Here is a 23,768-nt window from a genome sequence, read left to right on the forward strand (position 1 = left end):
CAGCAGTGGAAGAGAGCTGTCAATCTGACCCTATCATACAAAAAAACTATCTACTCTAATCGGGGATGCCCTCTGAAATTTCATAAAATCTGGGACAGATGGTTAGAGAACTCTCATAGCTGCGTGATTTAGGGCAGTGCGCCCGCGATGGTACTATGATCCTGGGATTTCTCTGAGGTGGTTACCCGAGGGGGCCCTAGAGTTTTTTCTATTTGTAACATGCGTAAGCAATTCACTGTTTGTCCTGTACACTTCACGGTTGTATGTCAGACATGGAATTTACTCATCTCCTTTTCTTACTTTTCTTGTGTAACATGTGGTGCCTGTTGCACCGGTTTCTAAGTGTGTATATATGCTGTATCCTGCTTCTACATGCTCAAAAAACCTTACTTTGGTTAAAAAAAAAAAAAAAAGCGGGCTGTGATGTGGAGCTTGGGGCGTCCCATGGAGTTCTGTTTGCCTAGCCCTGAAGAGGCAACTCTGATTGCAGATCACAGAACTTTGACATCAGGTAACCAGACCTTCCGCTTGACTTTAAAGCGGGGGTTCCCAATCTTTTGAAGAGCGAGGGCAAATTGGTAACTGCTCGCGGGCCACAATGGGCGGAGCGGGCAGATGACAGGTCCATGTCCATGCTGTATATGCAGAGCGGACACGGACACAGCCCACTCTACTCTATGGGCCCTCCATTTCAATCCACTCAGATGGAAGGGGATCCCCTCCTGTTTATGTCAGCGGATCCCACAAGTCTGTTTACGTCTTCCGCTCCATAGAGGTGAATGGAGGATACGATTGGGTCGGACTGATCGTGTGAAAGGGGCCTAAGGCTGTTTTCACACTGATGTGCTGTGGTTTACCCAAACTACGGGAGCAGAGCAGTGCACCTATGGCTTTCCAGTGGGTTAGCTGAATTTTGCCATAGACTATTATATCCTGCAGGTGTGGGGCACTTTCTAAAATCACCCCAAACCCGCAGGTAATAACAGAAGTCTATGGCTCAGTGCATGTAACCTGCATCTCCACTGCGCTGCACGTGTAGACCAATTTGAAAGCAGCCCAGTGACCAATGCAGAACAGATATGTCCATATAATTTTATATTATATATATATATATATATATATATATATATATATATATATACATATATACATATATACATACACACACATACACACATATATATACATATATATACACATACATACATACATACATACACACACACATACACAGTGCCTTGCGAAAGTATTCGGGCCCCTTGAACTTTTCAACCTTTTGCCACATTTCAGGCTTCAAACAAAGATATAAAATTTAAATTTTTTGTGAAGAATCACCAACAAGTGGGACACAATTGTGAAGTGGAACGAAATCTATTGGATATATTTTAAACTTTTTTAACTAATAAAAAAATGAAAAGTGGAGCGTGCAAAATTATTCGGCCCCCTTGCGTTAATACTTTGTAGAGCCACCTTTTGCTGCGATTACAGCTGCAAGTCGCTTGGGGTATGTCTCCATCAGTTTTGCACATTGAGAGACTGAAATTCTTGCCCATTCTTCCTTGCAAAACAGCTCGAGCTCAGTGAGGTTGGATGGAGAGCGTTAGTGAACAGCAGTTTGGAGCTCTTTCCACAGATTCTCGATTGGTTTCAGGTCTGGACTTTGACTTGGCCATTCTAACACCTGGATACGTTTATTTGTGAACCATTCCTTTGTAGATTTTGCTGTATGTTTGGGATTATTGTCTTGCTGGAAGATAAATCTCCGTCCCAGTTTCAGGTCTTTTGCAGACAGGTTTTCATCCAGAATGGTCCTGTATTTGGCTGCATCCATCTTCCCCTCAATTTTAACCATCTTCCCTGTCCCTGCTGAAGAAAAGCAGGCCCAAACCATGATGCTGCCACCACCATGTTTGACAGTGGGGATGGTGTGTTGAGGGTGATGAGCTGTGTTGCTTTTACGCCAAACATATCGTTTTGCATTGTGGGCAAAAAGTTTGATTTTGGTTTCATCTGACCAGAGCACCTTCTTCCACATGTTTGGTGTGTCTCCCAGGTGGCTTGTGGTAAACTTTAGACGAGACTTTTTATGGATATCTTTGAGAAATGGCTTTCTTCTTGCCACTCTTCCATAAAGGCCAGATTTGTGCAGTGTACGACTGATTGTTGTCCTATGGACAGACTCTCCCACCTCAGCTGTAGTTCTCTGCAGTTCATCCAGAGTGATCATGGGCCTCTTGGCTGCATCTCTGATCAGTCTTCTCCTTGTCTGAGCTGAAAGTTTAGAGGGACGGCCAGGTCTTGGTAGATTTGCAGCGGTCTGATACTCCTTCCATTTCAAAATGATCGCTTGCACAGTGCTCCTTGGGATGTTTAAAGCTTGGGAAATCTTTTTGTATCCAAATCCGGCTTTAAAACTTCTCCACAACAGTATTACGGACCTGCCTGGTGTGTTCCTTGGTCTTTATGATGCTCGCTGCGCTTTCAACAGAACCCTGAGACTATCACAGAGCAGGTGCATTTATACAGAGATTTGATTACACACAGGTGGATTCTATTTATCACCATCAGTCATTTAGGACAGCATTGGATCATTCAGAGATCCTCGCTGAACTTCTGGAGTGAGTTTGCTGCACTGAAAGTAAAGGGTCCGAATAATTTTGCATGCACCACTTTTCAGTTTTTTATTTGCTAAAAAAGTTTACACTTCACAATTGTGTCCCACTTGTTGGTGATTCTTCACAAAAAATTTAAATTTTATATCTTTATGTTTGAAGCCTGAAATGTGGGGCAAAAGGTTGAAAAGTTCAAGGGGGCCAAATACTTTCGCACTGTATATATATATATATATATATATATATATATATATATATATATATATATATATATATATATATATATATACACACACACACACATACATACACATTGTAATTTTAGTAATAAACTTACCTTTAATAACAGTATTTCACTCAGGTATTGCCAGCAGTTGCTGTCAAAAAGCAGACTGCATTTGGTATCACTTCGCCTGTGCTGGCGCTATACAGAAAGCAATGGCTTATATGGCTCTGCTCCAGAGCCGCTTGCTTCCTCTACCACTGGCTTTATTCCCAACATTGATGCCCTGGGATAGAGGGCTGGCAACCCACGATCTGTGCTTCCTGACCCACCATCCCAGAGCGGGAGGTCGTGGGTTACATAAGAGGGTACCATGATTTAAAGTGATTGTAAACTCTCACATTGTAAAACAACCTATTAAGTTTAAAATTTGAAACGAAAGGCAAAATGTGTTTAGATTAAAAAAATAAAAAGATATAAAAAAATAAAAAGGGGAAAAAAAAAAATTGTATTTTAAGTGATCACATTCCCTCTGTTTTCAGCTGCATAAGAGTTGGAGGGAGGAGAAGCAGCAGCAAACTGAGCTTCCCAGTGAAAGGCTGTGCATGGGGGGCGTGTCAGAACAAGTCTGGTCATTGGAGGAGAAAAGGCCGAGATCCCAGCACAGCTAGAGAGCTGACTACAGTGTGCTGTCCTGCTTAGTGTGGTCAGTTTTTAATAGGAAAGCAGAGGGACTGGCAGGAACATCAGAGATTTCACACAAAGGAAGCAAGAGAAAAGAATATATATCAGGAATCTAAAATGCTGGGTTTACAAACACTTTAATTTATTTAAATTCCATTCATTTGTTCAGCAATTTATTTTCTTTAGTGTAGCAAAGAACACAGAGCAAAATGCACATCTGTAGAGCGGAAAAAAAAAAAAAAGTTCCACGTAGAAATATATTCAGTATAGCCAACTTCAAAATCCTGGAAATTCTGCTGAATGCACATGACTGTAAAAGCCTACGTGTTAGCAGATTTCAAGCACACATGTGAAAAGGCTTCTTGATTGACGGAGATAATATTGGTGATAATGTCACTCATCTTAGTGTTCATGCATCACAAAAGGCACACTAAAAAGTACAGAAAAAAAAAAAAGTACAAAAGCTTATTGTAAGAAAACAATCCAACAAGCATTTTTTCATTCCTTGCACATATCTGCTATGCTGTGATCTGTGAACATAAGAACTGTACACATAAGCTACAGAGACTGAGATTTCAAAAGACAGTAGTTGTTGTGCAGTACTAGGTGTCTGTTGGGGTTATTTGTACCCAAAAGACACACAGTTAGACATCTGAACCTGTCACAGGTGTCAGGTCAAGGCCTTACAATGTCCAGGGGTAGATTATCAGTTTTCTCATAAAATCCAGCAGACACATTGCAGAGATGAGAAAAGCAGAATTCTTTTACAGCTCACCTGCAGTTTAACAGGAAACATAAAAAAAAAAAAAAAAAAAAAAAAAAGAGAGAAAGGCTGGAAAATAGACATTGTATTCGGTTCTTCAAATCATGTAGCTTTTAACCACTTCAGCCCCGGACCATTTGGCTGGCAAAAGACCAGAGCGATTTTTGAGATTCGGCACTGCGTCGCTTTAACTGACAATTGCGCGGTCGTGCGACGTGGCTCCCAAACAAAATTCACGTCTTTTTTTCCCCACAAATAGAGCTTTCTTTTGGTGGTATTTGATCACCTCTGCGGTTTTTATTTTTTGAGCTATAAACAAAAAAATAGCAACAAAAAAAGCATTATTTTTTACTTTTTGCTATAATAAATATATCCAACAAAATATATAAAAAAAAACATATTTTTTCCTAAGTTTAGGCCGAAACGTATTCTTCTACATATTTTTGGTAAAAAAAAAAAAAAATACGCAATAATAAGCTATAGAGTCTACAAAACAGGGGATCGCTTTATGGCATTTTTATTAATAATGCTTTTTTTTAATAGTAATGATGGCGATCAGCGTTTTTTTATCGTGACTGCGACAATATGGCGGACAGATCGGACACTTCTGGCACTATTTTGGGACCCTTCACATTTATAAAGCGATCAGTGCGATTAAAAATTCATTGATTACTGTGTAAATGTGACTGGCAGTGAAGGGGTTAACCACTAGGGGGCTCTGCAGGGGTTAAGTGCGTCCTAGGGAGTGGGCTACGTGTAACACGACACTGATCACCACTCCCGATCAGTGTCAGTGTCACTAGGCAGAACGGGGAAATGCTAACGTATATCGGCGTAAGCCGGTCGGGCAAGAGGTTAATTTATTTCAGAAAAGTAATGTTTAAAGAGCAACTCCATGCAACATGTCAAATTAGTGAGTTATTGATGTTATCCAACACAACACTGTAGCTGCACTAAGATCAGAAGTGTATCTGAGCCTTATATCACTTTTGTGTGCCTTTGTGTTGTTGGATGTTACCTTTGCAGCACAACAAGGTTAGGCTAAACCAGTCTCTCAAACAGAATGCCACAGCATCCTGGTTGATAAAGGCTGTCAGATCAGACCAAGCGCTCGTTCCCCCATCAAAGCGAACATAGGCACAGCAGGAGCAGCGAAGTTAAAGTGGTAGTAAACTCTATACTACTACTTGTACCTACAGGTAGACCTATCCTATAATAAGGCTTGCCTGTAGGTACTGTGAATATCTCCTAAACTTGTACAGATTAGGAGATATTCAGGGTGCATGCAGCCAATGACATCGGTGCATGTGCTCTGAAAGTCCAGCTTACAGTGCTGGACCTTCAGAGCATGTGCCGGAAACGGCGGCTCCCGTGCGCATTCGAAGAAGTGATGTCATTGTGGCTCTGGCCAATCACAAAGCAGGAGCTCGCAAACCCAGAAGACAGACAGGGGGAACATGTCAGTTCTCTCAGCGGTGACTTTACAGCGCTGCAGGGCTTCATTTCAAGGTGACTATTTCATAATGTGCTAGTATGCAGCGCTGTCTGCTGAAAACGGGTCACAAGAGTGCAGAACATACTGAAGCAAAGCATGATCTCTTCCCTTCGGAGACTGGACCGCAGGGCAGTATTCCAACATAATGACCCCAAAAATACCTCCAAGATGACCAATGCCTTGCTAAAGAAGCTGAGGGGCATGGAGGAGTGGAAGAGGACGCCAGTGGCAACCTGTGAAGCTCTGGTGAACTCCATGCCCAAGAGGGTTAAGGCAGTGCTGGAAAATAATGGTGGCCACACAAAATATTGACACTTTGGGACCAATTTGGACATTTTCACTTAGGGGTGTACTCACTTTTGTTACCAGGGGTTTAGACATTAATGGCTGTGTGTTGAGTTATTTTGAGGGGACAGCAAATTTACACTGTTCTACAAGCTGTACACTCACTACATTTGTAGAAAAGTGTAATTTCTTCAGTGTTGTCACATGAAAAGATATAATAAAATATTTACAAAAATGTGAGGGATGTACTCACTTTTGTAAGATACTGTATGTAAGCCTTTATTAGATCTCATTCATAATAGCGGCAAAGGACTGCAGCTCCTCAGGAAAGCAATTTATGCTTGATCGCTTTTTAAAGGCATTTGGCATGCAATGAAAAGGCAATACGTTGCTACCTCACCGCCTGTTTTAACTCTCTAAATACAGCACCACTGTGCTGCAACCACGTGCAATGAATACAGCTGCAGGGCTGTTGAAGCAGTCCCATTCACCTGGCGGTATACTGCCAGCCGAAGTCACAGCATGTATACATCCCTAGCTGTTGCCAATGAAGCTAAAGTAGGAGCAAATGGTGGTGGTAAAAACGCAGCCCAAATGCATGAGTTTACAGTTTTCCAACCTCACGTGTGAATGAGCCCTTGGTTCCCATCTGTGTGGCTGTGTGCAGGGCAATGGGCTTCCCTACCTGCAGAAACAAAGCAAAAGAAGTCCATTACCCTTTTTTTAAAATCAGGCAGCAATAAAAATATGCTCTGAGTTTGCCAATATGTGGAGTATGTTAGGAATAGTGTTGGTCATCTTATTTAAAAAAAAGTAATTAGTTAAGTTACAAATGACTTCTCCTAAAAAGTAATTGTGTTAGTAACTCGGTTACTACATTGGAAAAGTAATTAGTTACTCAGCAAACTAACTGTGACGGGGTGGCAGCGGTGGTACTTGGGGGGGGGGGGGTGGCAGTGGTGGTACTTGGGGGGTGGCAGCGGTGGTGTACTTGGGGGGGGTGACAGGCAGCGGTGGTGTACTTGGGGGGGTGGCAGGCAGCGGTGGTGTACTTGGGGGGGTGGCAGGCAGCGGTGGTACTTTGGGGGGTGGCAGCGGTGGTGGTGTCATCCTCTCCCACCACCACCTCTGCCTCTTACTGATCCCATCCCCCCCACCACTGATCTCATCCCTACCATATCCCCCCCCATCACCTGTGTTGTAGAAGTGATGGTGGGTGGGTAGGGATGGGATCAGTAAGAAGCAGAGGTGGTGGATGACTTGGGATGTATCGATTGGGCTGCAATTCGAATCGTCAGACAGTCACTTGAATGTCTCCAGGAATGCCTTTCCTCATGGGGAGAGAGAGTGACCCTCCCGTTCACTCGATTGGTGTCTGCTGGTCAGCTGACTTCATTTTTCAGTATCCGGCCCGCCTCCCTAGATTCTCTTTCTCTGGAAAAGCGGGGCGGGATGGGGTGGGGTGGTCCAGTCTCTCTGAGTCTCAGCCTCTTCTCAGCTCAGCGGGCGAAAGCCCCCCTCCCCGTGGCGGAACAAATGGCCAGGCAGCGCGGCCACGGCGGGCCTCCCAGGCGGTAGATGTAATTGCGGTAACGCTGCCCAAGTAATGGGAACTGAGCTACTATGAGGGGAAGAGTAATCAGTTAGATTACTCGTTAGACCCTAAAGTAACTGCGTTACGTAACTCAGTTTATTTTAACTGAGTTACTTACATCTCTGGTTAGGAATGCACAAGATTTTGGATGCACGTTTCCCAACAGGCAGTACTGCGAACCAAGCCTTAGATTGGAGTGCTTTAAGACTGAACCTGGGTGCCATGAGTGGAAAAAATGTTGAGAAACATGGAGCTAAACCATAAAGCAATATTAACATCAAATTTGTATTATACTGCAGCTTATTACTGTGGTGGTTGCATTCCATTTTGTTTTCTTTTGCTTTATAATTTCTTATGCAATATATACCATTTTTATTTCCGGTTATATTTCCATTTTAACATGAACCCATCGAGCAGGAAGGTCTGTGTAGTAATCCAGTGTGAACCTTCACCTCTGTGCAGGAGCTTCCTGTAAGAAAGACCAGTTACTGCTGCTCTGTCCTAGTGCAGGGTGATTGTTTTGTCTTTTGTAGCAGGCAACCAATAGAGGGTGGGGCTTTACGAGTCCCTCCCACAGCTCTGCACCCTGTAAGGGCTATGCCATCACAGTGACAATGACCCCTTGCCAATGGACTATATAAGTACTCAGCGCAGGAGTGTAGGCATACCCCTGATGACGTCAGACCTGTGACAAAACAATCGTCGAGTAGCCACGCCCACACGTCCTGCGCATGTGCAATCGCAATTTTAAAAAAACACATATAGGTTTTGTTTTTTTATCTGCTAGCAGTTTTATTTTTCGTTTTCGACACTATATTTTAAACACTACTTGTACATTGGAGACTCAGTGGAGTCCTTTTTACAGCATCTGACTTCATGCAATAAAGAAAAAATTTTTTTTTTGGTGTTAAAACATATCACACGATTCGGAGCACTTTTTATTTTGCATGAGCCTTCACGCTGGCAAATGTTTGGGAAGTTTGCGGTGACTGATCGATCACCTGAGCTGCGGAGACTGCAGATAGGAGAAACCCGTTTTTTCACATCTGGAGCCGGAATTTGTGACATTATACACACTGACTCACCTCCCTTAAACGGGGTCACTGATGATCTGGTAAGCCCCCATCTTATTAGTGGTGATTAACCACTTTCAGACCGGACCAATTTGCTGGTCAAAGACCAGACCACTTTTTGCGATTCGGCACTGCGTCGCTTTAACTGACAATTGCGCGGTCGTGCGACGTGGCTCCCAAACAAAATTGCCGTCCTTTTTTTCCCACAAATAGAGCTTTCTTTTGGTGGTATTTGATCACCCCTGCGTTTTTTATTTTTTGCGCTATAAACAAAAATAGAGCGACAATTTTGAAAAAAAACGCATTATTTTTTACTTTTTGTTATAATAAATATCCCCCAAAAATATATAAAAAACATTTTTTTCCCTCAGTTTAGGCCGATACGTATTCTTCTACATATTTTTGGTTAAAAAAAATCGCAATAAGCGATTATTGATTGGTTTGCGCAAAAGTTATAGCATTTACAAAATAGGGATAGTTTTATAGCATTTTTATTAATAATTTTTATTATTTTTTTTTACTAGTAATGGCGGCGATCAGCGATTTTTATTGTGACTGCGACATTGTGGGGGACCCATCGGACATTTTTGACACATTTTTGGGACCATTGTCATTTATACAGTAATCACTGCTATATAAATGCAGTGATTCCTGTGTAAATGACACTGGCAGTGAAGGGGTTAACCAGTGGGTGGCAGTGTAGGGGTTAAGTGTTCCTAGGGGTGTGTTACTAATTGTGGGGGGGTTGGGCTTTCATTTAGTGAACACTGATCTCTGCTTCAATCACATGGAGCAGAGATCAGCGTCACTAGTTGCTAGGCAGAATGGAGAAATGCTGTTTACTCGGCATTTCCTCCATTCGGCCGCTCCGTGAGACGATCGCGGGGATGCCCGCGGCGATCGAGTCCGCGGGTCCCGCGACCGGACTCACGGGGGTCCCGACCGGCACGCTCCCGATGGCAGGGCGGCATTGAATATTGGACGTACATGTACGCCAATATGCCTGCCCGTACCATTCTGTCGACGTACATCGTCGTGTGCTGGTCGGGAAGTGGTTAAAGGTGACGGGTCCCACGTGGTCAAGTATATTATTTTTATTCAATCAAGTCACACTATCTGTTGGATTTTTTTTTTGATATTTCTATGGACATTTATTTATGATTTATGGACTCACATATGAATACATTTTTATACATTTTTTATAGCACATTTATATGTTAATATTGATTTAGTTTGAATGCCACTTTATTTTGGTTTTGGATTGTCACCATTTTTTCACGTTTCACTTGTGTAATTAAATAATCATTATTTATTGAACAAGCACTGCATTTTATTTTTTTATTTTCTATGTCATCACAGTGATGATGTCACCACTACTTTCATATAGTAATATCTGGATTTACAAAAGGCATTTTGTGCACCCAGCATGGATTTATATGTTTTGTGGCTATTAAGAAATATATTTAAAAAGAAAAAAGTTTGTGCCAAGAGTTCAGCTAAATGAAAACTAGGAGTTGGTGTGTAAATGCAGCAGCTGCTGTAAAAAAAAAAAAAAAAAAAAACAAGGTCATCTGACTCTGTCTTTATCAACACTGCTCAGCATGAAACAGAGATACAAAGTAACACTGATTCATTTATCTGCAGATCAATGATATTTGCTTCAGTCTGCAGATGATCAGATGATGTCAGTTAAAGCAACCTGAGACATTTGTCTTTTTTTTTTTTTTGTCTCTAATTTGTCCCTATTTAACACCATACTAAGCTTTACCTTATGCTAATTCGCTTGAATCCACCCCTCCTTCCCCATCTCCCTTCAACTGTGATTCTCCTTCTTTTTATTTATTTATTTATTTATTGTATTTATATTATAAACATTTTTCGTATTTGTTTTGTTCATTCATTTTAAGTTTTACATTTAGGGTCCTTTCACACGGGGCGGATCAGTTCTGATCCGCCCTGTGGATATCCGTTTGCTCAGCGGGGATCACTCCGTCGATCCCCGCTGAGCAGGGAGATGACAGGTCCATCTCTGCATACTGCGCAGGGACGGACCTGTCACAGCGCCGCTCTCCCCTATGGGAGATCGGATGACGACGGACCGCAGTGCCCGTCGTCACCCGATCCGATCCGCAGACGGATGGAAAAATAGCTTTTTCCTCCGTTACACTTTTTCGGATCGGAGCGGGTTGGATGTCAGCAGACATGTCACCGCTGACATCCGACGCTCCATAGAGCTCTATGGAGCACCCGTTCAGGTCCGCCTGAAAAACTGACAGGCGGGCCTGAACGGGACGTCAGTGTGAAAGGGGCCTTATAAAAGTATAAAATAAAAAACAACAATAATTTGTAAATAACTTTAAATGCTTTTTTTTGTACCAGAATCATAATTGTAATGTAATTTTAAACAAGACAAATTATAGAAAAAATGTATACTTCTTACAGTAACATTATTTTTAAAACTAACTGGTCGAAAAAGTGTGTTTTTTTTGTTTTTTTTTAAGTTTATGTTTTTTTCTAAGAATTGCAAAAAAAAAAAGAAAAATTTTCAAAACAATTTTATGAAAAGAAAGCATTGTTTGTCCTAATACAACAAAGTTCAAAACAGAGAAGCTGCACGATCATTAAAAAAATTGCGATCTCGATTCAACCCCCTCAGCTATTTCTGTGATTGTATGTAAACAGTGCAGAGCCAAGATGTCCATAAAAAAAAAGCCACACATGTTTATCAACATTCCTCAGCTGAAATCTAGAGAAGAGATATAAAGTATCTTGTAGTTCTTTTTAGATCAAATAAATGTACTTTGGTCTGTAAATATCAGTTTAACCACTTGCTTACTGGGCACTTAAACCCCCCTCCTGCCCAGACCAATTTTCAGCTTTCAGCGCTGATGCACTTTGAATGACAATTGCGCGGGCATACAACACTGTACCCAAATGAAATTTTTATCATTTTTTTCCCACAAATAGAGCTTTCTTTTGGTGGTATTTAATTACAGCTGGGAGTTTTATTTTTTGCTAAACAAATAAAAAAAGATGCAAAAATAAATCAAATAAAAAAAAAATCATGTTTAATAGTTTGTTATAAAATTTTGCAAACAGGTAATTTTTCTCCTTCATTGAAGTGCGCTGATGAGGCGACACTGATAGGCTGCACTGGTGGGCACTGATAGGCATAGTTAAGACGGCACTAATAGGCACACATAAGGTGGCACCGATAGGCACAGATAAGGCAGTACTGATGGGCACAGATAAGGCAGCACTGATGGGAAAAAATGGGCACGGATGGGTGGCACTAATAGGTACCACTCATAGATGGGACTGATGGGCACTGATAGGTGGCACTGATGGGCACGGATATGTGGCACTGGGGTGCAGCACAGTTGTTGAGGCAGATTGTGGGCACTGATGGGTGGCACTGTGGGCACTGAGTGGCACTGTGGGCACTGATGTGTGGCACTTATTTATTCCCAAGGTGGCACTGGTAAGCTGGCCGTGATTGGCTCTTTTTTCTCCTCGCTGTCAGCGCGAGGAGGAAAAATAGCCGATTAACGGCTCCGTTGTATCACATGATAAGCTGTCATTGGGATCGACCCCTTGCTCGGATCCGTGATCAGGCGAGTCTCATAGACTCGCCGATCAGAGCGCGCCGCGCGCGCCCCTCAGGGGGCACGCAGGCCGCTCGTGCACGGGACTACGTCAATAGACCTAGTCCCGGCAAAGGAGGTCCACGCTGTAGCCGTCATTTGGCTATAGCGCAGATCTCTAGTGGTTAAAGACTAAACCTTTTTGGAAAATTACTTAGAACCCCCAAACATACACATATATATATATATATATATATATATATATATATATCAGAGACCCTAGACAATAAAATGGCGGTCGTTTATGTCACGCAGCGATCTTTCAGTGCCGGTTCACATAGGGGCAGCTTCAAAGTCGCCTGACTCTCAAACCGCCCCATACAGCGCGACTTCAGCGTGGCTTGTGCAATGACTTCTGTATAGAAGTCAATGCAAACTGCTCTGAAGTCACCCCAAAGTAGTACAGGAACCTATTTCTAAGTCGGAGCAACTTAAGTCGCTCCTATTAGAACAGTTACATTATAATGCATGGAGCTTTTGTGAAAATTTTATGGAGATGTATTTTAATATGTATTGTCATAGTGTCTCCCAGTGTCCGTACTTTCGTAGCCTGCTCTAAACAGCTGACTGGGGCAGACTGACGCTGGTTGAGATTCATTTGGTAGTGGAAAGCTCCTTGGGGATGTAGAGAAGTGTTTGCGGAGTGGGGATATGTCCACCAGCGAAAAGGCCCCTGTGTGATGCACAGAACGATTGTCTGGAAGGGATGTGTTCGCTCTACAAAGACATTATCGCTTTAGCGGATGTGCGCTCGTGTCACTCCTGTATGCCTGATCAACATATTTGGGGTGCCATGGCTTCTACCTTCCATCCACAAAGACAGTAGTATAGTCCGTGTATGCATTGTTCTCTGAATATAGACTCACGATAAACAGTAAAAGCGGGAGCCTTTGGGTGCGTTATGGTTGGATAGCATTCATGATTTAACCCAGGCATGCGGCTTCCATTGTCTAGCTGAGGATAGCTTAAAGAGACGGGGTGGGAAATCGTACATGCTGCCCATGCCCAGACTCCCCTAGTCATTGTTCATTGGTTGTTGTATAACCCCTCCTGTTTGAGGTAATGCCTGTGCTTGATTGGTCAATTGTGAAAACATGAGGCTCTATTGTTTATATGAATAAAATGTGGCTCCCAGGAAGAGAGGAGGGCACTCGAAGGAGTGATAGAGCTAATATGGTGATTATGTCTGTTTACTGGGGAAAAGGGGAGACATGGGTTATTTACAGATGCATTATACCATTAGACAAAATGGGTGCTTATCAGTGCAAAAGAGTATGGTGGTTTATCCACGACAGGAGTGCGACTTGTCAGGTGGCCTGACAGGTCGCCCCTGTGTGAACTGGCACTTAAACGCAATTTTTTGGGGAAAAAAAAATACACTTCAATGAGTTTTTTAAAAATCATTTGATATGTTTTCTATTGTAAATAAAATATCTGTCTATGAAATTTGCAAATCATTTCATTCTGTTTGAAAGCCTATTTATTTCTTGTTAAGAATATTTAAATAACTTAAAGTCAATAGTCTGGGCAAATGTGTACTTTAAGTTTGGGTTCACACTATTGCGATCCAGTTCACATAGCAGGAGATTGTGACTGGCTCTCAATGGAGCCGATTCACACATTTCCGCAGCGGCTCCAGTGCGAATTGCACAAGAGTCCTGTGCGTCTTTTGGTCCGTTTCAGGTCCGAATTCAGCCCAAAATTTGGGCTGAAACCGAATCTAAAAAGGTAAATGGAGACGCACTGGACTCGCTGAGTCATTTATACATTTTGCGCACCCATACTAAAATGCAAATGTTTTATGTGATATGATATTTGCGCTACGTTTTATCATACCTGCATTTTTAATGAAAAATATTGTTCAATTAATTTTATGTACAAAAACACAATATAATCCTTGCTTTTCTGTAAAATATAAAAAATGAGGTTGCGTTGAATAAACAGATAAAAAAAAAAAAAATACATCAAACCCTAAAATTCCCCATGTCTGAAAATCTATGGCACACAAAATTGTTGCTCTCACTCCAACATGTGTGGCGACATCCAATATATGTTGTGCAATACACACACACCAAACGCACGCAACATTTTTACTACTACAAGAAACTGGGCAGCATGCAAAAGAAAAAAAATGTAGGCTTCTATAGTGGCTGCGAGTTTGTTTATAGGCTGTTACTGCCACCACCGTAACAGTTACATTCACATCAATGATTGTTTTTAAAAAAAGGCATGGGTGGCAACTGTCCCTAAGTTACAAAAAAAAAAAAGTTCCAAGTTTTGATGATTTTTCATGGAAATATTATGACTTTTGTTTAGCAAAATTACAATAAATTCTTACTGTTATGTTAATATTAAGTATCCATTTTGTTATTACTTAAATATTTATTCCTACTGTATATTTCTTTTAGTATTTTATTATAAAAGTTATTATATTGTAGATACAATAAAATATAAAACGTTAATGCTGAAAAATCATTCTCTATATAAATACAAATAGTCACTCTCCTGTGTTTTTTTTTTTTCTTTTTGCGCTAATGCATACTGAATATATTAATTTAGAACACAAATAAGTGTTTATTCCAATTTCGTTATCACAACAGAATATGCTATATAATATAGTATTTCTAAAACTTTTAAGAAGCAGCAAAGTACTTTTGGGAATTATTTTAAAATGACTGCATCTATAATTTTCTCTTATTATAAACAATTCCATTTTTGCTTCAGTGTTTGTTCAAAAGAATAAAGCTGCTAAGCAGTGTAGACTGAGCCTCCGTTCACATTAGTGCATTTGCTGTTCTACACTGCACAACATTTTAACCACATCAATATTGGGCCTATTCTGGCACTCCTCTCCTACACGTAAAAATCATAATTTGTTTGCTAGAAAATTACTCAGAACCCCCAAACATTATATATTTTTTTAGCAGACACCCTAGGGAATAAAATGGTGGGCATTTTTTTGGGAGAAAAAAAAAAGTTTCACGATTTAAAAAAAATAACAAAACAGTAAAGTTAGCCAAATTTTTTGTATAATGTGAAAGATGATGTTACGCCGAGTAAATAGATACCTAACATGTCACGCTTTAAAATTGCGCACACTCATGGAATGACGCCAAACTTCAGTACTTAAAAATCTCCATAGGCGATGCTTTAAAAAAATGTTACTGGTTACATATTGAGAGTTACAGAGAAGGTCTAGAGCTAGAATTGTTGCTTGCGCCCTAACGCACGTGGCGATACCTCACATGTGTAGTTTTTTTTTTTTTTATCACTTTTATTCCTATTACAAGGAATGTAAACATCCCTTGTAATAGGAATCTATGTGACAGGTCCTCTTTATGGAGAGCTATAGGGACAGTAAGACCCCGCATCTCTCCTCCAGGCTGGAAAGGATGAGATCGTGAAAATAATTTCACCGATCCCATGCTGGCAGCCGCGATCGCGGCTTTGTTTACTTCCGGGAACCCGGGCATGACGTCATAACATCTCGCCCGGGCCTCCGACGGTCATAGAGATGACTGGTGACCATGTGGTCACCGGAAATCTCTATCGTCATCATCCAGCGCCGGACGATTCTTTCTCCGGGTCTTCAATGGCACGGGAGAGCTTGGAGAAGCACCGGATGGCGGCAGGAGGGGATGTCCCCTCCCGTCGCCTGTAAGAAGCGGCTATGATCGTTCTTATGGTGCACAGAATCGCCAGCTGAAAAAAAGGATATCCGAATGATGCCAGTGGCTGCTAGCATCATTCAGATATTCCCACTGAAAGTCCAGGACGTCATATGACGGCCGTGGACGGGAAGTGGTTAAATTGCATTATACAGTTGTGCCCATAAGTTTACATACCGTGGCATAATTGATGATTTCTTGGCCATTTTTCAGAGAATATGAATGATACCACAAACTTTTTTCACTCATGGTCAGTGTTTGGTTGAAGCCATTTATTATCAATCAACTGTGTTTACTCTTTTTAAATCATAATGGCAACAGAAACTACCCAAATGACCCTGATCAAAAGTTTACAAACCCCAGTTCTTAATAACGTGTATTGCCCCCTTTAACGTCAATGACAGCTTGAAGTCTTTTGTGGTATTTGTGGATGAGGCTTTTTATTTTCTCAGATGGTAAAGCTGCCCATTCCTCTTGGCAAAAGGCCTCCAGTTCTTGTAAATTCTTGGGCTGTCTTGCATAAACTGCACATTTGAGATCTCCCTGGAGTGTCTCAATGATATTGAGGTCAGGAGACTGAGATGGCCACTTCAAAACCTTCACTTTATTCTGTGGTAGCCAGTGACAGGTAGATTGGCCTTGTGTTTTGGATCATTGTCATGTTGAAATGTCCAAGTACATCCCATCCACAGCTTCCTGGCTGATGAATGCAAATGTTCCTCCAGTATTTTTTGATGATAACATACGGCATTCATCTTGCCATCAATTTTGAGCAAATTTCCTGTGCCTTTGTAGTTCGCACATCCCAAAACATCAGCAATCCACCTCCATGTTTCACAGTAGGAATGTGTACCTTTCATCATAGGCCTTGTTGATTCCTCTCCAAATTAAGCATTTATGGTTGTGGCTAAATGCTAAATTTTGGTCTTATCACTCCACATGACTTTGTGCCAGAAGATTTGAGGCTGGTCTCTGTGCTTTTTTGTGTATTGTATGTGGGATACTTTGTGGCATTTGCATAGTAATGGCTTTCTTCTGGCGACTGGACTATGCAAGCCCATCTTTCTTCAAGTACCTCCTTATTGTGCATGTTGAAACAGCCATACCACGTTTTCAGAAAGTCCTATATTTCACCTGAAATTATTTGTGGGCTTTTCTTTGCAGGATTTACAACCACTTTAAAGCAGAACCTCACTATAGAAAGGATGTCCTCTTTCCTCCTCTAATACTTTATAGCATTTCTATTGGGGGGGGGGGGGGGGTACCCTGCTCCCACTTCCGAAAGTTCACCTCAAGCAGCCTCTGCGGACACATCACAGGTCTCATGAGGTTGCGGTACCATTCACACAGCGCAGCGCAGCACAGCGCAGCACATGCAAAGTGTAAAGCCACACAAAGTCACAGCCATCTTTCCACAGTAAATATGCCAGCACCAAGTCAGCTACTGTATTTGTAGCTGCTGCTTTAAAGTGGTTGTAAAGGCAGAAGGTTTTTTTATCTAAATGCATTAAGATAAAAAGCCTTCTGTGTGCAGCAGCCATCCCAGCCCCCTAATACTTACCTGGGCCCCATCTCTATCCAGCGATGTCCACGAGTGCCTAGGCCATCCAGGACTCTCCCTCCTGATTGGCTGAGACACAAGAAAGGTGAAGGATACAAGAAGATGAGCAAAGCTTTACTTATCAGTAAGAATACTGTAGCAAAAGTGATACAAAAATTTAACAAAGATGAACTGCAACCACCTCTCACAGAGATGTCCACGGAAGTTAAAACCTCGCCACGACCGTCTTCTGATTCTGGGGTGAAGAAAATTGTCATGCAAGTTCACTGCAGTTCGCTAAAGAAGTAGAAAAGCCACATTGGAGTGATTCTTTCCCATGACACAATTCGGCGTACACTGGAGAGGAATGGCATGCATCAGTGTCGTCCATGAAGGAAGCCTCTCCTAAAGCCCATGCACAAAAAATTCCACCTAGAATTTGCCAGGGCCCATGCTAAAAAAGAACATGCCTACTGGGGCTCTGTCCTCTGAAGTGATGAAACCAAGATAAATGTTTTTGGAACTGATGGCTTCAAAACTGTATGGCATTGCAAAGGTGAGGAGTACAAAGAAAAATGCATGGTGCCCAATGTGAAACATGGTGGTGGCAATGTCATTCTGTGGGGCTGCATGAGTGCTGTTGGTGTCATGGAGCTGCATTTCATTGATGGCATCACAAATTCACAGATGTACTGCTCTATTTTGAAAGAGATGATGCTACCATTGGTCGTCATGCACTTTTCCAACATGATAATCAAAAACATACATCTAATGCCGCGTACACACGACCAGACTTTCCGTCGGAATGAACTCTGACGGACTTTTCAACGGAGTTCCGCTGAAACAGACTTGCCTACACACAATCACACCAAAGTCCGATCGTTTAACGCGATCACGTACGAGGGGACTAGAAAATGGAAGTTCAATAGCCAGTAGCCAATTGCGTCATTGTTGGTCCATTGGACCTGCATACAGATGAGCGTTTTTTTTTCGATAGAAAAAAAAACAAAGGATTCGCCCTGGGACTTTAAATTAAGTGAGTACTGTTTCCGCCAGTAAACATAATAGTAGTAAATATAGTATATGGTTTATTCAAATACAATTGTTTACACGGATAAATAACACCAACGGTTGCCAATTAAAAAAATACATACACAAGGAGTATTGGTACATAAATGCAGAAGTAGTACATGGTACACATGCATCATACTACCCGACTAGTTTCGTGAGATCCAGCTCGCTCTTCAGGGGTGGATGCGTGTAACAATGTACCTAGGATGAACAAAAATATATATGTTTGGCAATATAGCACAGTATTCGTTATAAAGGCACAGGGTAGGAGGGGTTGTAGGCCCCCCCCATACTTACCACTGAGCTTGGCCATGGCTCCAGGTGTGCGGCCTCGAGACGGCGGCAGCAGATGCCTCCCCAGGGAGCTGAGGGGGCAGAATCAAATGGGACCCCATCCAGGGCCAAACGGAGAGCAGGCATGGCAAAGGTGTAGTGATGTATCCCTAGAGTCCTTGTTGGTCGATTAAAAAGTATAGGCTGTGAACATAAGTATGTTTGTCAGGCATCTAAAGTAGTAGAGTAAAATCAATAGATATTGGTATAAAGATATGTATGCATGCATGAATGAAAGGCCTGAGCCAAAGGTTTTAGGGCCATGAAGATGGTTAGAAACCTAGGACAACAGAGGGGTACTACCAGGTGACAAAATGGACAAAGAAAGAGGGTAAAGAGGTGAACTACAATTGTGTGGGTAGTGATGTATCCCTAGAAACCTCATTAGTCCATAAAGCGTATAAGCTATAAACAAATATGTTTATCAGGCATCTAAAATAGTAAAGTAAAATCAATGAGTATAGGCACAAAGATATGTATAGTTAAGTAAGGTGTGGATCAAGGATGGTAGGGACATGGAGATGGTGGAAAACATAGGATAGCAAGGGGATACTAGCAGGTGACAAGATAAGAAAAGAGAAAGGAGAAAGATGGACTTGTGTGGAGGAATCAACAATATCCCAAAAGAAAATAAAATAAAATGAGAATAAGTGCTCATAAGATAAACAATGTGTAAGATATGTAAGTGTGCCTAAATAAAGTAAGTATCAAAAAGGTGAATATAGTAAGTACCTGAGTAAGGTGGATATCCTAAGTATAAAAGTAATGAGACACAGCAAGCAATCTCCACAGCTGTGTGTGTCCTCAGTGAAGAGTGAAATTAAATCCAAGCCATGCCCGACCTCCAATTTAACCCCCGGAAGACCACAGGAGGCTCTGCCCCCAACACCATGTGTGGATGGCTGACATGTGAGTGCAGGGGGCACCCACTGTCATAGGAAGGCACGCAAATGCAAGCGTATCCCCATGCCATCAGATGATATAGTACGTCCAGCTGTGCCGACGTCTGCAAAATCGCAGACGCCATGCTTCTGAAGCCTGAACATGGTGCCGATGTGTAGGTGTCCCCATCCGCCTAAAAGCAGATGGGGACAGCAGGAGACATGAAAAAGCCTCCCTTTATACACATCGCAGCTCCCAATGCGAGACAAAAATCGCTAGCGCCAACCGAGGAATCGCACAAAGAGCCATGGTATATAATACTGGAATAAAAATTGTGTTGGAGGATGAGTAACCTAGTATAGTATCAAAGTGCAACGATTGTTTATACGTGTAAATACTGGTGGGGGTGACAACAGACCAGGTTTGGGCTAATGGGTGTCTTCCACCCGGGTTCAATATAGAGAAAAGGGAAAAGGTCTGGTGTCCCCAGTGACACACTTCCATCCCTGTCCATTTTGTCACCTGGTAGTACCCCTCTGTTGTCCTAGGTTTCTAACCATCTTCATGGCCCTAAAACCTTTGGCTCAGGCCTTTCATTCATGCATGCATACATATCTTTATACCAATATCTATTGATTTTACTCTACTACTTTAGATGCCTGACAAACATACTTATGTTCACAGCCTATACTTTTTAATCGACCAACAAGGACTCTAGGGATACATCACTACACCTTTGCCATGCCTGCTCTCCGTTTGGCCCTGGATGGGGTCCCATTTGATTCTGCCCCCTCAGCTCCCTGGGGAGGCATCTGCTGCCGCCGTCTTGAGGCCGCACACCTGGAGCCATGGCCAAGCTCAGTGGTAAGTATGGGGGGGCCTACAACCCCTCCTACCCTGTGCCTTTATAACTAATACTGTGCTATATTGCCAAACATATATATTTTTGTTCATCCTAGGTACCTTGTTACACACATCCACCCCTGAAGAGCGAGCTGGATCTCACGAAACTAGTCGGGTAGTATGATGCCCGTGTACCATGTACTACTTCTACATTTATGTACCAATACTCCTTGTTTATGTATTTTTTTAATTGGCAACCGTTGGTGTTATTTATCCGTGTAAACAATTGTATTTGAATAAACCATATACTATATTTACTACTGTTATGTTTACTGGCGGAAACAGTACCCACTTCATTTAAAGTCCCAGGGCGAATCCTTTGTTGTTTTTTTATATGTTACAGGGATGGAAGTGTGTCACTGGGGACAACAGACCTTTTCCCTTTTCTCTTTTTTTCGATAGGTACTGGTTCTGGTGATAAGATTTGAAACATGTTCTATATTTCTAAAGTCCGTCAGATTTTTTGACAGAAAAGGTCAGATGAATCCCACACACGATCAAATTGTCCAACGGATTTGTTCCATCTGAACTTTGCTATCGAAAGTCCGGCCGTGTGTACACGGCATAAGGCCACTGTTGCATTCCTGAAGAACAGGGTGAAAGTGATTCAGTGGCCAAGTATGTCTCCTGATCTGCACCCAATCGAATACCTATGGGGAAGATACAAGTTGAGCATGGCTTTCCATCCAGCATCCAGGCTCTAAAAGAGGTCGTTCTTGAAGAATGGAAAAAGAGAGATGTTGCAATATGTTGCCAACTTGTTCATTCTATGCCTAGAAGACTTGGTACTGTCCTTACAAATCACGGAGGTCATACAAAATACTAGATGGAGTAGTTTTTGTTGTTGGATGTATTTATTTTTGCATCCAATCATTTGAGTAAAACTGAAGATTTTGTAATCTAAGTTATATTTATTAACCTTACTTTCATGAAATGGAGCTCAACAAATGTTCTACAAAACTCGTTTTTGTCAAAAATTTGGAAATTGTTCTTGTGTTCATTGAGATATTGATTAAAAGCTTACTGTCTAATTTCTGTAGGAGTTTGGAAGGGGAGATAATGTCTGTAAAGATGCTTGATGGGAACCGCTTCTGTGTGTTCTTTTTGCACCAGGTTTTATTATCATATCAAAAGGTAAAGTGAGTCTTCATGGAAAAAAATTAGGACAACAACATTTCATTAGATTTTCAATGCATAGCTATATTTTGTGAAGTGAACAGTAAAATAAAAGTGGTTTAAAGTGGTTGTACACCCTGTACAACCACTTGTACCTACAGGTAAGCCTATATTTAGGTTTACCTGTAGCCACTGGAAATATCTCCTAAACCTCCACAGTTTAGGAGATATTTACAATAATTCGTGCGCCAATGTGACCCCACTTTTCACCACTGCAGTTAAGGAATACACCCTGGTCACCAAACCCAAACCTGCTGATTGGACAGTAAGTATTCTCCTGTTTTCCCATACACATGCCATGGAAGGGAGAGTGACAGCAGTATATATCAGCTGTCTGACTTAGAGACCTAACCTTCCCCTCCCTGTCTTTGTTCTACAGTGCAAGAGGCTAACTTCCAGAAAGATCCAAGAATGTATGATAGCTGTATTTACATTTTTATTGAATACATTACTGGATTAAATGGCCCGTCTTCAATTTGCATGGATTTAAAGAGCAACTCCACTTTTGTTGAGAAAAAAAAAACAATCCCCTCTGGGTGATCATCAATGTACATTGCAGGATTTAAAGAAACTTTGTTGAAGATTCCTACCTGTTTCTGCTCTGTATGTTGTGTGCAGAGTGAATCTGAATGGGATTGGCTTTTTCATTATCAGCTGATGCACCTGCAGTGGTCTAATGAGGAATATGGGGAGGGTCTGCATCCCCTAACCACTTCCCGCCCACCCAACGTCATCAGCTTTGAGCAGTGATATCTGCATGGTGCCTGCAGTTACGGGCATCATTCAGATATCTCTGAATATCATAGCCATATAGCCAATAGCCAGAAATTCCCTGTACTATTAGAACACTCATAGCGGCTGTTCAGCCGCTTAATCGTTCTTATAGGTGGCGGGAGGGGACATTTCCCCCCCCACCGCCGGTGCTTTGCCCGGCTCATCCCAGCCATCGGCGAACTGGAGAAGGAACTGACTGGCAGCAGATGTTGATCACAGAGATTTTCGAAGGGCCACATGGTCCCCGGAGTCTCTATGATCGTTTGGAGGCTGGGTGCAATGTTATGACATCGACCTCGGCTAGGAAGCCGGAAGCCAGGATCTATTTTTTTTTTCTTTTTAGGTAAGATCTGGGGACTAATTGACCCCAGATCTCACTGAAAAAGGGGACCTGTGACACTCTATTCCTATTACAAGGAATGTTTAAAAAAAAAAAAAAAGAAAAATCGATAAAAAGAAAGCATCAAACTAGAAGACTAAAAGTAAAATTAACAAAAAATTGAAGTTCCCACTCGCAGAAGCGAACGCATACGTAAGTTGCGCCCACATATATAAACGACGTTCAAACCACACATGTGAGGTATAGGCGCAAACGTTAGAGCGAGAATGATAATTCTAGCACTAAATCTCCTCTGTAACTCAAAACATGTAACCTGTAAAAAATGTGGGGATTTTTAAGTACCGAAGTTTGACACAATTCCACGAGCATGTGCAATTTTGAAGCATGACATGTTAGGTATCTATTTACTCAGTGTATCCATTTACGATTTACTCTGTGTATCATCATCTTTCACATGCAAAAAATTGGCCTAACTTTACTGTTTGTTTGTTTTTTTCAATTGCATGATAAAAAGTTGCAACGACCGCCATTTTATTCTCTAGTGTTTCTTTTCATAAAAAAAAAAAAAAAAAACATATATGTTTGGGGGTTCTGTGTAAGTTTCTAGCAAAATAAAAAAGATTTTTACATGTAGGAGAAAAATGTGAGAATTGGCTTGGTAGGCAAGTGGTTAAACAAGAATAATCCTTTGGGAGTATCTCACCAAAA

At 41.7% G+C, this 23,768-nt stretch overlaps 1 protein-coding gene and 1 long non-coding RNA gene across 2 annotated transcripts in view; both read right to left on the reverse strand.

Moving 5' to 3' along the window:
- OSBPL10 (oxysterol binding protein like 10) overlaps positions 1–23,768 on the reverse strand; it is a 634,297-nt gene that overhangs the window by 575,821 nt on the left and 34,708 nt on the right. The gene's annotated exons all lie outside the window — the stretch shown is intronic.
- Positions 18,697–19,816, reverse strand: LOC143998234 (uncharacterized). The gene is made up of 3 exons (XR_013277796.1): positions 19,718–19,816; positions 18,950–19,129; positions 18,697–18,853 (listed from the first exon to the last, which is right to left on the reverse strand). It is a non-coding gene; the product is annotated as an uncharacterized LOC143998234 (long non-coding RNA).

The sequence above is a fragment of the Lithobates pipiens genome, unplaced genomic scaffold (genome assembly GCF_037356315.1).
Source record: "Lithobates pipiens isolate NorthernLeopardFrog02 unplaced genomic scaffold, aLitPip1_a1.2 Scaffold_19, whole genome shotgun sequence".
Taxonomy (NCBI): Eukaryota; Metazoa; Chordata; class Amphibia; order Anura; family Ranidae; genus Lithobates; species Lithobates pipiens.